This window comes from Sapajus apella, unplaced genomic scaffold, assembly GCF_009761245.1.
Source record: "Sapajus apella isolate SASKATOON/1434 unplaced genomic scaffold, GSC_monkey_1.0 scaffold52, whole genome shotgun sequence".
Lineage (NCBI taxonomy): Eukaryota > Metazoa > Chordata > Mammalia > Primates > Cebidae > Sapajus > Sapajus apella.
This window is the reverse complement of record NW_022436992.1, coordinates 16,233,756-16,247,620: the sequence shown is the minus strand read 5'-3', so window position 1 is coordinate 16,247,620 and position 13,865 is coordinate 16,233,756. Positions and strand designations below refer to the sequence as shown.

At 37.0% G+C, this 13,865-nt stretch overlaps 1 protein-coding gene across 1 annotated transcript in view; it reads left to right on the top strand.

The window, feature by feature from the left end:
- Positions 1-13,865, top strand: part of ACOXL (acyl-CoA oxidase like) — a 376,563-nt gene that overhangs the window by 23,495 nt on the left and 339,203 nt on the right. The window lies entirely within an intron of this gene.

The following is a 13,865-nucleotide window of genomic DNA, read 5'->3' as shown; positions in this document are numbered from 1 at the left end:
TCCCTCACATGTGAGGCCTGACTCCCACCCCCAGCACTGATGCCATGCAGTGGGGCCTCTGCCTGCAGCCTAAGGTCTAGGAACACTAATATTTGCCTGATCTCCATTTCTTAGACACCTAAGGAGACAGAAAAGAGACATTATAGCTGAGCACCTGTCAAAAAATCAGTTTATGATTTTATATGCCATTGTTAAACAGATGGTATTTGAGGAAAACTACCAAGATTGCTAAATATGCCTAGGTTTATGTTTGAAAACAGAAAATACACAACTATGCCTGTTGCTTAGGAGATTGGAGCATAAGGACATGTTTCTAAAATCCTGATTTTTCCATGGCAGATTGTCACCTGTTTGCTCAAACAGTGTTAGCAATTTAGATATTATTATTATGATAAACTGATATTCAAGCTTTCAGCTAGGGAGTTGCCAGAATACTTTTTTATCCAGCTTTAATTTCTTTGTGAATTTATTACAGGAGCAGTTCAAATGAGGAGCATGCTCCATCTAGTGGTTGTTTTTAACTGTACAATTTAAAATAAAATTGAAACATTTATTTAGAATAGGTGTTATTTTAACTTGGTTCATAAGTCAGAAAGCATTAAAAAAACCGTACTGTTTCCCATCTACTCAGTTTTCCCACCTCCACCCCATGTATCCAAAAGGTAAAAACTGTTAGTTTCTAACATGTCTTTAAAGAAATTTTACAAAATACACACGTATGCAAGCAATGTGTGTCTTGTTAATCAGTATTTCTGCCCACATAGCATTATTCTCATCCCTGGTAGGGCATTTTGGGAGTGGGAATGAGAATAGACCTGTAATTAAAATGTCTAACCTGTCTCTGTTGAGAAATTTATTTGATATAAGGAACTCGGGTGTTAATAGTGAGAGCTGTTTAGTAATAGCCCAGTTTACTTAAGGCTCCCCCGCTTTTTTTTTTTTTTCTTCCCTGAGGTTGAGTCTCTGTCTATTGCCCAGGCTGGAGTGCAGTGGCACGATCTCCGCTCACTGCAACCTCCACCTCCTGGGTGCAAGCGATTCTCCTGTCTCAGTCTCCCGAGTAGCTGAATTGCAGGCTCCCACCACCATACCTGGCTAATTGTTTCTATTTTTCTATTTTTAGTAGAAACAGGGTTTGGTCATGTTGGCCAGTCTAGTCTCCAACTCCTGACCTCAGTTGATCTGCCCGCCTCATCCTCCCAAAGTACTAGGATTAAAGGTGTGAGCCACTGTGCCTACCCAAGTCCTGTTTATTTTATAGCTTCTGATCATTTCTTCAGCGCTTTTGGCCGATGCATGTATTATCTGTACATTAGTGGCTTTCATCTACAGATGTATTATGTCTTACTTTTATGCATGGATTGCACAAAATCATTACTAGGATGTGACACCTGTCCATTTAATTAGGTTTATTGTTATGAGCAGGAAGCCTCACAATGTGAGAATAGGTGTGAATTTTGGATTTTAAAGTAGATGAATAACAGCTATTTTATAGTAAAATTATTGAAATGGAAATGTAAAGAAATAGCTAATAATTTGTGTTTCAGAATCTTCCCAGTAATCTACTTCATGGAACCCCACAGGCTGTGCTATCTAATTTTTGTTGTTTTGAGGTTTCTCTTGATTCACATTTTTTCTTTTTGATTACAGAATTTATAATTTAACACATCTAAGAGTGTATATGGAGTGTATATATGTATATATACATATAATGCTCCATAGCTTGTATTGTTCCATACTTTTGCATGCTCCTAACATGTGTGAAGACATTCAAAGGACCATGTTTCTGGAAGTAGAACTGCTGAGTCAAAAAGTAGGTTCAGAGCCAGGATAGCAGTGTGCACTTGAAGTTCTAGCTACTCAGAGGGCTGAGGCAGGGGTATTCCTTACGCCTACAAGTTGGAGTCCAGCCTGAGCAACATAGTGAGACATCATCTCAAAAACAAACAACAAAACCCCAAAATGTAGGTTCATTTCTAATTTTTATTGATATTGTCTAATTGCCATATGTAGAGATTATACCAGTTTATACCCTGCCTTCCTTATTCCCTCCCTCTCTCGTGGGCTAGGGCATCTGTTCCCCACAACCTTACCAACCTTAAGAGTGTGTTATCAGACTGTCTGGACTTTGTTCATCTGACAGGCAAAAACTGGTATGAGTGTAATTTTAATTTGTGCTTCTTTTATTACACCTGCGAGCAGGGATTTTAAAAAGATGCTTAAATGCCATTTGTATTTCCTATTGTGTGGTGTGGACCATCTGTTCAAATAGATCGTCCACTTGGTCTGTTTGTAATGAACTGTAGGAGCTCTTTAATTAGGAGGATTGGCCTCTTTGCAATGACACCAGTAATGAATATTTTGTCTCAGTTTGTCATTTGTCCTTTGACTATCTTTATGGTGTTTTTCGTCATGCAGAAATTTTTGTTATTAGTCACATTTATCAGTCTTTTCTTTATGGCTTCTAAATATTGTGTCATATTTAGAAAGATTTTTTTGAATTAAAATTATGAAATAATTATTCATGTTTTAATACTTTGTGGTTTTATTTTTCTTCATGTAAATTTTTGATCTATTTGGAATTTATTCTGGTACATTGTGTGAAATGGGGATCTGACTTAATTTTCTTTTCCAATTGGCTACCCAGCTAAAAGTTTCAATAATGTTTGTTTTTCCTATGATTTAATATACCAGGTTTGTCTTACATATATGAAATTTCCATATATATTTACTTCTGTTTCTCAATATTTTATTTTATTCTATTGGTCTATCTGCCTGTTTTGCATGATTTGAGTTACTAAGGCCTTATCACACATCTTTAAAAAAATTTTTTAAATAGAAATTTGCCCTTTTTATTTTTTCTTCAAATTTTTTTAAGTTCAGGGGTACATGTGCAGGATGTGCATGTTTGTTACATAGATAGATGTGGGCCATGGTGGTTTGCTGTACAGATCATCTCATCATCTAGGTGTTGAGCCCAGCATCCATTAGCTATTCTTCCTGATGCTCTCCCTCCCTCCAACTTCCTACTGACAGGCTCCAATGTGTATTGTTCCTCACCATATGTCCATATGTTCTCATCATTCAGCTCCCACCTATAAGTGAGAACATGCAGTGTTTTTGTTTTCTATTCCTGCATTAGTTTGCTAAGGATAATGGCTTCCAACTCCATCGATGTCCCTGCAAAGAACATGATCTCATTCCTTTTTATGGCTGCATAGTATTCCATGGTGTATATATACTACATTTTCTTTATCCAATCTATCATTGATAGGCATTTAGGTTTATTCCATATCTTTGCTAATGTAGATAGTGCTGCAGTGAACATAGGCATGCATGTATCTTTGTAATAGAATGATTTATATTCCTTTGGGTATATACCCAGTAATGGAACTGCAGGGTCAATTGGTATTTCTGCATTTAGGTCCTTGAGGAATTGCCACACTGTCTTCCACAATGGTTGAACCAATTTACACTTTTACCAACAGTGTAAAAGTGTTCCTTGTTCTCTGCAACCTCACCAGCATCTGTTGTTTTCTGACTTTAATAATCACCATTCTGACTGATGTGAGATAGTATCTTGCTGTTTGATTTGCATTTCTCTAATGATCAGTGATTTTGAGACCTTTTTCATGTTTGTTGGCCATATGTATGTCTGATTTTGAGAAGTGTCTGTTCATGTCTTTTGCCTACCTTTTAATGGGGTTATTTGTTTTTGTTTTTTGTAAATTTGTTTATGTTCCTCGTAGACTGGATATTAGATCTTTGTCAGATAGATAGATTGCCCATTCTGTAGGTTGTTCACTCTGATGATAGTTTCTTTTGCTGTCCAGAAGCTCTTCGGTTTAATTAGATCCCATTTGTCAAATTTTGCTTTTGTTGCAGTCACTTTGGGCATCTTTATTATAAAATATTTGCTCATGCCTATGTCCTGAATGGTATTGCCTAGAGTTTCTTCCAGGGTTTTTATAATTTTGGGTTTTATATTTAAATCTTTAATCCATCTTGAGTTAATTTTTGTATATGGTGTAAGGAAAGGGTCTAGTTTCAATTTTCTGCCTATAGCTAGCCAGCTCTCCCTGCACCATTTATTAAATTGGGAGTCCTTTCCCCATTGCTTGTTTTTGTCAGGTTCGTTAAAGATCAGATACTTGTAGGTGTGAAGTCTTATTTCTGAGACTTTTGCACTTTTTTATTCAGTTCCATTGGTCTATGTGTCTGTTCTTGTACCAGTACCAGGCTGTTTTAGTTACTATAGCCTTGTAGTATAGTTTGAAGTCAGGTAGTGTGATGCTTCCAGCATTGTTTCTTTTGCTTAGGATTGTCTTGGCTATCTGGGCTCTTTTTTGGTTCCATATGAATTTCAAAATAGTTTTTTTTTTTTCTAATTCTGTGAAGAATGGTAATGAGAGTTTAATGTGAAAAACATTGAATCTACATTATTTGGTGCAGTATGGCCATTCTCTGATGGTTTGTTTGTATATTTGTCAGTAGTGATATCCCTTTATCATTTCTGATTGAGTTTATTTGATTCTTCTAACTTCTTTATTAGTCTAGCTAGTGGTCTATCTATTTTATTAATTTGTTCAAAAAACTAGCTCCTGGATTCATTGATTTTTTTGAAAGATTTTTCATGTCTCTGTCTCCTTCAGTTCAGCTCTGATCTTAGTTTTTTCTTGTCTTCTGCTAGCTTTGGGAGTTTATTGCTTTTGGTTCTCTTGCTCTTTTGGTTAAGATGTTAGGTGTTAACTTCAGATCTTTCTGCTTTTTGATGTGGGCATGTAGTACTATAAATTTTCCTCTTAACAATGCTTTAGCTGTGTCACAGAGATTCTGGTACATCCTCTCTTTGTTCTCATTAGTTTCAAAGAACTTCTTGATTTATGCCTTAATTTCATTATTTACCCAAGACTCATTCAGGAGAGGGTTGTTCAGTTTCCTGTAGTTGTGTGGTTTTAAGTGAATTTCTTAATCTTGAATTCTAATTTGATTGCACTGTAGTCTGAGAGACTGTTATGAGTTTAGTTCCTTTGCATTTGCTAAGGAATGTTTTTCTTCCAAATATGTGATCAATTTTAGAGTAAGTGCCATGTAGTGTTGAGAAGAATGTATATTTTGTTGTTTTTGGGTGGAGAGTTCTGTAGATATCTATCAGGTCAACTTGATCTAGAGCTGAGTTTAGGCCCTAAATATCTTTGCTAATTTTCTGTCTTGATGATTTGTCTAATATTGTCAGTGGAGGCATAAAGTCTCCTAGTATTATTGTGTGGGAGTCTAAGTCTCTTTGTAGGTCTCTAAGAACTTGCTTTATGAATCTGGGTGCTCCTGTGTTGGATGCATATGTGTTTTAGGATAGTTAGCTCTTCTTGTTGAATTGAACCCATTACCATTATGTAATGGCCTTCTTTGTCTTTTTTTAATCTTTGTTGGTTGAAAGTCTGTTTTTTTTTTTCTCCCAGAAACTAGGATTGCAACCCCTGATTTTTTTCTGTTTTCCATTTGCTTGGTAAATTTTTCTTCATCCCCTTATTTTGAGCTTGTGTGTCTTTGTACATGACATAGGTCTCTTGAAGACAACATACTGATGGGTCTTGGCTTTTTATCCAGCTTGCCAATCTTGCCACACATCTTATTGTCTGAAAATATCATACTTCCCTGAGTTTAGAGTTTTCCTATTTTTGTTTCTTTTTATATATGAATTTTAAAATCACTTGTTGGCATTGTTATTTGGATTATGTTTAATGTATGAATTAACATAAGTAGAATTGATTTTGTTATGATATTGTCTTCTATTAAAAAACATGGCACACATTTCTATTTGTCCAAGTCTTCTCTTGTGTTCTTTAGATGTACTTAGATGAAAGTTTTTTCATCTAAGTTCTGTAAATTTAAAAAATGTATTCTAAACTATATTTTTATTTTGTTTTATTTCTTTTGCAAGTGGGATAGTTTCCTTCATGCATTTTCTAACTGGTTTTTAATGTATCTTTATAAAAGCTCTTGATTTATTGTGTATCCTTTGTTGAATCTCTTATTTTTGTAGGAGTTGTTAGTTCGCTGTCTTGGGGGCTTCCAGGTGTACAATCATATTATAGTTAGCTATAATGCAGTATATAGTAGCTTAAAATGACAGCTTTTTATTACTGTTCGTGCATCTGTGCATGACTGGGAGGACCTTCTGGTCTTAACTCATTCATGTATTTTAGTCAGCCGTGAATTGGATAGACAGTTCTTTTGACCTTGGTTGGACTCCCACATATTTGAGGGTTGCCTAGAGGTAGGTTGGTGTAGGATGGCTATGGCCGAGACAAGTGAGCTGTTCTTACATATCTCTTACCTTATATTACCCCCCAAGCAGGGTAGGGTCGGCATATTTTTAGCTTAACTCAGGGATATTCCCATGAACATCACAGGATATGATACTTTTTTTTTTTATTGGCATTCACGTGAATCAAGACAGATAGGAAAATGCATAAGCACTTACCCAAGTGTTTGCTTTTCTCAGGTCTACCAGTATTTTAACGGCCAAAGCATGTTCCATTGGCTAAGCCCAGATTAAAGAAGTAGGAAAATAGACCCTGCCTCTTAAATGAGAACTGGAGTGTCAAAGAGCAAGAGTCAAGGAGAGATGAAGCACAGGTGTCATCAATAAATCAACCTGCTACGTGCATCTGCAAATAGCAATAGTGTTACTTGTTCCTTTCCAATTTTGATGTCTCTAATTTTTTCCCTTGATTGCATTGGCTAATACCACCAGAACAATATTCAACAACAACCTCTTGTGGTTGTTGCTTTCAAAGAGACAGCTTTTGGATTTATTAGTTACTACTTTTTCTGTTTTCTGATTACTTTTTTTAAAGAAAAATTTATTCTTTTTTCTTTAATTTAATGTGTTATTTTTTCCCTAGCTTCTTTAGTCAGCTGCTGTAGCAATTGCTGTTGACACCCACACCCAAGATCCCTTTACTAGGCTTGCATACCCATCTACTGGTTCTGGGAATGCTGGTTAATATCAACCCCCAAATGAACATTTCTCCTTTGAATTGTCATTGATTATGGGAGTTACCTTCTCTGAAAATACCTGAGGTTATGCTTTCTCCTTGGGAGTACCTTGCAATAAATGACTGAGAGAGTGGGACAACTCTGTGATGCCATTTATTTTCCAGTGCTCCCCATGGAATCAGGCTGAAGCTAAACTTTATCTGAGCTTACATCTTTGCAAGCTCCCAGGTGGCCTATGTGCTCTAAAGGCCTGCTGTCTACATTGATGCCTGCCATCCTACTATACACCCATACCACCAGTCGCTGATGATTTGCTTCCCCATCTGCATTTGTAAGGATGGTTTGTTGTTATCCCAGAAACTCCAGAACAACTCTGGCCTGGCCAAATCAGTTAACTTCTCTGCTGTTTGGTGGGCTGAACCATATCTCTTCTAATGAGATCTGTATCTCTTCCAACTTTTTCCCTTTTTTAGGTGCTCTCTCTCAGTGTGAGGTTACCATATGGAATTTCCCTATATCTTAAAGTGATTATTTTATCATAGTAATACTTTGTATTAAACTTTATCTGTTTAACCTATTCTGTTATTTCTATCTTCTGATTGGTCTTAGACTGCTGCATCTTACGATTTATCAGTTTTTGTTATATATATTTTGAGGCTTTGTTGTTTGGTATGTACACATTTAGGATTGTTATGTCTTCTTTGTGGATTGGTCCTTTTATAATGTCTTTTGCTGTCTTTAGTGATGTTCTTTTTTCTGACGTCTACCCTATCTGATATAAATATACCAACTTCTGTTTTCTTTTTGATTAGCATTCACATGGCTTAACTTTTTTCATCTTTTAGCTTTCAATTTGCCTATGTCATTATATTTGAAATGGATTTCTTGCAGACAGCATATTTTTAGACTTTAAAAAAATTCATTTTACCAATTTTTGTCTTTTAATTGTGGTATTTAAGTCATTTAAATTTAGGGTAATTATTGGTATGTGAATGTTTAAATCTTCTACTTTATTATTTGTTTCTTCTGTTTCTCATTTATCTATTTTATTTGTTTTCTTACCTTCCTGTGGGTTATTTGAACATATTTTAGGTTACCATCTTTACTTATTTATTGTGTTTTAGAGTATATCACATTCTATATTTTCTTAGTGGTTGCTTGCAGTATTACAGCACATACGTAACTTATCATAGTTTACTAGTGTTGTGCTACCACTTGAGTGAAGTATAGAAACCTAACTTTCATTTAGTTCCCTTTACCATTCCAATTTTAAAATATAATTTTTTGGTCCTTTTTTAAAAAATTTGAGACAGAGTCTCACTCTGTCACTCAGTCTGGAGTGCAGTGGTGTGATCTTGGCTCACTGCAACCTCTGCCTTCTGGGCTCAAGCAATCCTCCTACATCAGCCTCCCAAGTAGCTGGGACTACACATGCACACCACCACATCCAGCTGATTTTTTTGTATTTTTAGTAGAGATAGGATTTTGCCACATTGCCCAGGCTGGTGTCAAACTTTTGGGCTTAAGCAATCTGTCCACCTCAGTCTCCCACAGTGCTTGGATTACAGGCATGAGTTACTGCCCCTGGCCAAAGTGTTTGAAGTGTTTCTTCAATCTACACAGAGCACCACATCAGATGGCTTTATAATTTTTGCTTTAGACATTAAATATTATTTCAAAAAGTCATGAATGAAAAAAATCACTAATTAAATGGTGGGATATTCTATGTTCATGGAGAGGAAAGTCAATAGTGTTAAGATGTCAGTTCTGTCCAACTTGATCTATAGATTAAATGTCACCACAATCAAAATCTGAGCAAGTTATTTTACGGATATCAACAAACTGATTCTAAAGCCTAGTAGGAGAGGCAAAAGACTCACAATAGCCAATACAAAACTGAAGAAGAAGAACAAAGTTGGAGGACTGACACTACTGGTTTCATGACTTACTACAAATCTACAGTAATTAAGACAGTATAGTGTTGATGAAAAAACAGACAAATAGATAAATGAAACAGAATAGAAAGTCCAGAAATTGATTTGCATAAATATAATCAACTGACCTTTGAAAAAGGAGCAAAAACAATATAATGGAGAAAAGATAGCTTTTTCAACCAATGCTGCTATAACAACGGGACATCAGCATACAAAACCCCCCCGCATAAATCTACACATAGACCTTACACCCTTCACAAAAAGTAACTCAAAGTGGATCACAGGCCTAAATGTAAAATGTAAAACCATAAAACTCCTAGACGATCTAGAAGAAAGTCCATATGACTTTGTATTTGGTAATGACTTTTTAGATACAACACCAAAGCCATGATCTATGAAAGAAAGAATTGGTAAATTAAATTTTATTAAAATGAAAATTCTCTGCTCTGTGAAAAACAATGTCAAAAGAATGAAAAGACAAGCCATGGATTGTGAGATACATCTAATCAAAGACTGTTATTCAAAATATACAAATAACATTTTAAACTCAACAATAAGAAAACAACTTCATCAAAAAATGGGCCTCATCAAAACTGGGCCAAAACCTTAACGGACACCTCACCAAAGAAGATGTATAACAGGCAAATGAGCATATTAAAAATGCTTAACATCATATGTCATTAGGGCAAAACACATTAAAACAACAATGAGGTGCCATTATGTGTCTGTTAAGATGGCCAAAATCCAGAACACTGACAACCCTAAATGCTGACAACAAGAAGTCTTATTCATTGCTGGTAAGAATGCAAAATGGTATAGCTATTTTGGAAGACATTTTGGTGATTTCTTACCACATGGTTCAGTAATCATTTTCTTTGGTATTTACCCAAAGGAATGGAAAACTTGTGTGCACACAGAAACCTGCACATGGATATTTATAGCAAGTCTATTCATAATTTCCCAAACTTAGAAGTAACCAAGATGTCAATCAGTAGTTGAATGGATAAATAAGGGTGGCACCTCCAGGCAATGGAATATTATTTAGGGCTAAAAAGAAATGAGGTATCAAGCCATGAAAAAAACATGGAGACTTAAAGGTATTTACTAAGTGAATGAAGACAATCCAAAAGCCTGCATACTGCGTTATTTCAACTGCATGACATCTTAGACAAGGCAAAGCTATGGAGACAGTAAAAAGATCAGTGGCTGCCAGGGGTTTGGGGAGGCATGGCACAGAGGATTTTTAGGGCAGTGAAGCTACTCTGTATATACTACAATAGTAGATACATGTAATTATAAATTTATCCAGACCCACAGAATGTACAATTCTAAGAGTGGACCCTAATGCAAAGTATGAACTTGGGTGATAATGATGGGTAATGCATGTTCATCAGCTGTAATAAATATACCACTCTGGTGGGGGATTTTGATAGTAAGGGAGGCTATGCACAAGTTGGGGTGGGAACTATATGGGAAATCTGTGTACCTTCTACTCAGTTTTGCAGTGAGCCTAAAATTGCTCTAAAAACAGTCTATTAAAAATGCATAATAAGTAATCTAGTTTACAATGTTTTTACTCATTATTATGTTCTTTCTTTTCTGAAAGTTCTGTCCTTCTTCTCCTATCATTTCCTGTCTGTTTAGAGAACTACCTTTAGCCATTCTTTAAAAGTCACCTTGCTGGCAAACATTCTCTTAGATTTTTTTTTTTTTTTTTGCCTGAGAAGGTTTTTATTCTTCTTCTTCTTCATTCCTGAAGGATATCTTCACTGAATATAAAATTTGTCCTTGACAGTTATTCTGTCTCAGTATCTGAAAAATGTTGAGCTACTTATTTCTGGCCTCTATAGTTTCCAGTGAGAAATCTGCTGTCATTCCAATTGGTTTTTCCCTATAAGTAATGCATCATTTCTCTCTAGCTGCTTTCAAGATTTTTTCCCTGGTTTTAGTTTTCAGAAATTTAATATGATGTTTCTTGACCTGGGCTTCTTTGCAATTAGCGAATTATTTGCTCATCTTATTGAACCTGTAGGTTCATTATGTCTTTTACCAGTAGGGGAAGTTTTTAACTATTATATCTTCTTTTTTTTTTTCTTTTTCTTTTATTTTATTTTATTATATCTTATACTACTTTTCCAATCTCTCTCTGTTTGTCTTCTGAAACTGAAGATATGCATGTTGGCTCTGTTGCTATTGTCTCAAATATTCCTAAGAAATAGTTGCCTTCTTTTTCAGTCTATATTTTTTTTTGTTGTTCAGATTGGACAAATTCTATTGATTTGTGTTCTAGTCTGTAATAAAATGTCATAGATAATGTTGCCTTTAAATATCAAACTTGTTTTTCATGTTCTGGAGGCTGGGAAGTCCAAGATCAAGGTACTAGAAGCTTTAGTGTCTGGTGAGTGTTTTGATTTCTAGTTCATAAATGGTGCCTTCTTGCCATGTCCTAACATAGTGGGAGGATTAAGGCAGCTTTCTGAGACCTCTTTTGTAAGGACGTAAATCTCATTCATAAGGGTGAAGTACTCATGACCTAATCATCTACGAGAACCCCTACTTTCTAATATAATCAGCTTGGTGATTAGGATTCAACATATGAATTTTGAAGGACTTACGTTTAGAACAAAGCAATCTGTCATCAGGTTTACTGATTCTATTCTGTCACTATTCTATTCACTGATTCTATCACCATTCCATCATCTATGCTGTATTCTTGACTTCATATAGTGAGATTTAAAAAATTTGGTTAAGCCAGATTTTAAGCCAATTTGGTTGTGCCAGGAGATGAGCAGCCTTGTGGTGAACATACTTAACAATTACTCTGTTAATTCAAAGGTGTGGTTTTCATATTTTTCAGTTCTACAATTTCCATTTTATTTTTTCTATAACTTTTACTTCTTTGGTACAATTTTCTGGTTTTTTTCCACATTTATTTCAAGATAAATTAAAATTGCTTATTAAAGCATTGGTATGATGGTTGCTTTAAAATCTTTATCAGATAATTCCAATGTCTGATTAATCTTGGTGTTGGTATCTGTTGATTTCTTTATCATTCATGTTGTGATGTTCCTTGTTGCTGTGATGGTTCCTAGTAAAGTCTTTCTATGTGTTCTGATGGTTCTTGGTATGATGTGCAATTTTTTATTGTGTCCTGGACATTTTGGATATTTTATTATGTGGCTTGAGATTGATTGAATATTTTTTAGCAGGGAATCCCTTGTTGAGGTATATTGGGATGTTCTGATAGCCATGTATATTCAGCTTCCTGTTGAGCTGACTTACAGTTGTTGAAAATGTATGGAGTAGAAGTTCAGCTCCCCTCTTTGGCCCTGCTGACATCTACTCAACTGAAGTAGGGCATTGAATCTCACTACCTCAGTTGCCTTCAAATGAGGATGTGAGATCATCTCCCTCTCACTGGGCTGAGCTGCCACCAGGAAGGGGGAAGTTGAAGGCTGACCCACATCACTTTTTGTTACCAGTTTGGGATGGAAGCTCAGTTATCTCTGGGCACTAATGACATCAGGGAAGGAGAGGAGTGAATCAAGTGCCAACTGACCCTTTCTCCTATCACCTCCTTTTTCCTTGTCAATACCAAGTAGGGGTGGAGTCTCAGCTTCCCATTGTATCCTGCTGATAGGGTGTTGGTGTGAAGCAGGGTGTGACTAGACTTACCTCCCATCTCCTTGCTAGGCCTTGTTGTTGCTGGGTACAGATGGCTACCACTGGACTCCACTAATGTTACCCTGGCACCATCTGCTTTTGCTGGGCAGGAGATAGAAGATCAGCTCCCTACTTGGCCCACCAAGGTGTGCACCAGGTAGGGAACTCAGACACTCCATCTGCTATACAAGTCAAGAGGTGGAAGATGAACTCCCCTTTCAGCCTTGCAGAGAGGAATTGGAGCACCCCCTCCTGCTTTTGGAGGATTATGGGGTAGAGAGGAAGAGCAATGTCCCACTGAAACTGAAGGAGAGGAAGATGGGTGTGTTTTGCTCTGGTGTTTTTCTATTGTAGGGTGGGTATCCCCAAGAAGGTTTTCTATTGTTAAGCCATCCATTTCATATCCTCTAGCTCTGAAATCAAACCTGAGTGAGGTCTTCCAGGCTCAGGCTGTGCTTTGCATGAAACATTTTAGGTGGCTAAGGAGGAACCTCTCCTTCTATGTCAGTTTAGGTTCATTGAGAAGTAGGGGCCAAGATGGGGTTAGATGTGAAGAAATTTAATGTGAGAAAACACTTGTGAAGGTTAAGTGGGAGGGAGCTAGATTGGTGGAGAGAACCCTCAGAACAAAGGCGTTCGGTCTGGCCTCCTTGAAAAGAGAGGAGGAGGAAAAGTTTGAGCAGGGAAAGGCTCAGACCACAGTGCAATGATGACAAAGTCTCTGCAGGAAAGTGGGGGTCCCAGAGCAGGTCATCTCCTGGGCAGGCATGGCCTGACTCTAGAAACTTGCGAAGCTCAACCATCATCAGCTGGGAGCAGCCAAGGGATGAGCAGCCTTGTGGTGAACATACTTAACAATTACTCTGTTAATTCAAAGGTGTGGTAGCTGGAGGCAGGTTCTCTCAAAGGCAACCCTGAGCGGCAATTCTTACGGCCACCACAGTCCACTTCTTGTAATACACAGGTCACTTCCTCTCCCCCATCTCCCAAATACTGCTTTAAGTCATCTCAGACAACCTTCAATGCCCTGCAGAGCAGGAGGTGCTGCAGTCTTGTTTTAAGATGGTCTTGGCTGGGCGTGGGGGTTCATGCTTATAATCCCAGCACTTTGGGAGGCCAAGGCAGGATCACAAGGCTAGGAGCTCGAGACCAGTCTGGCCAGTGTGTGAAACTCTGTCTCTACTAAAAATACAAACAAAAATTAGATGGGTGTGTTGGCAGGTGCCTGTAGTCCAGCTACTTGGGAGGCTGAGGCAGGAGAATCAC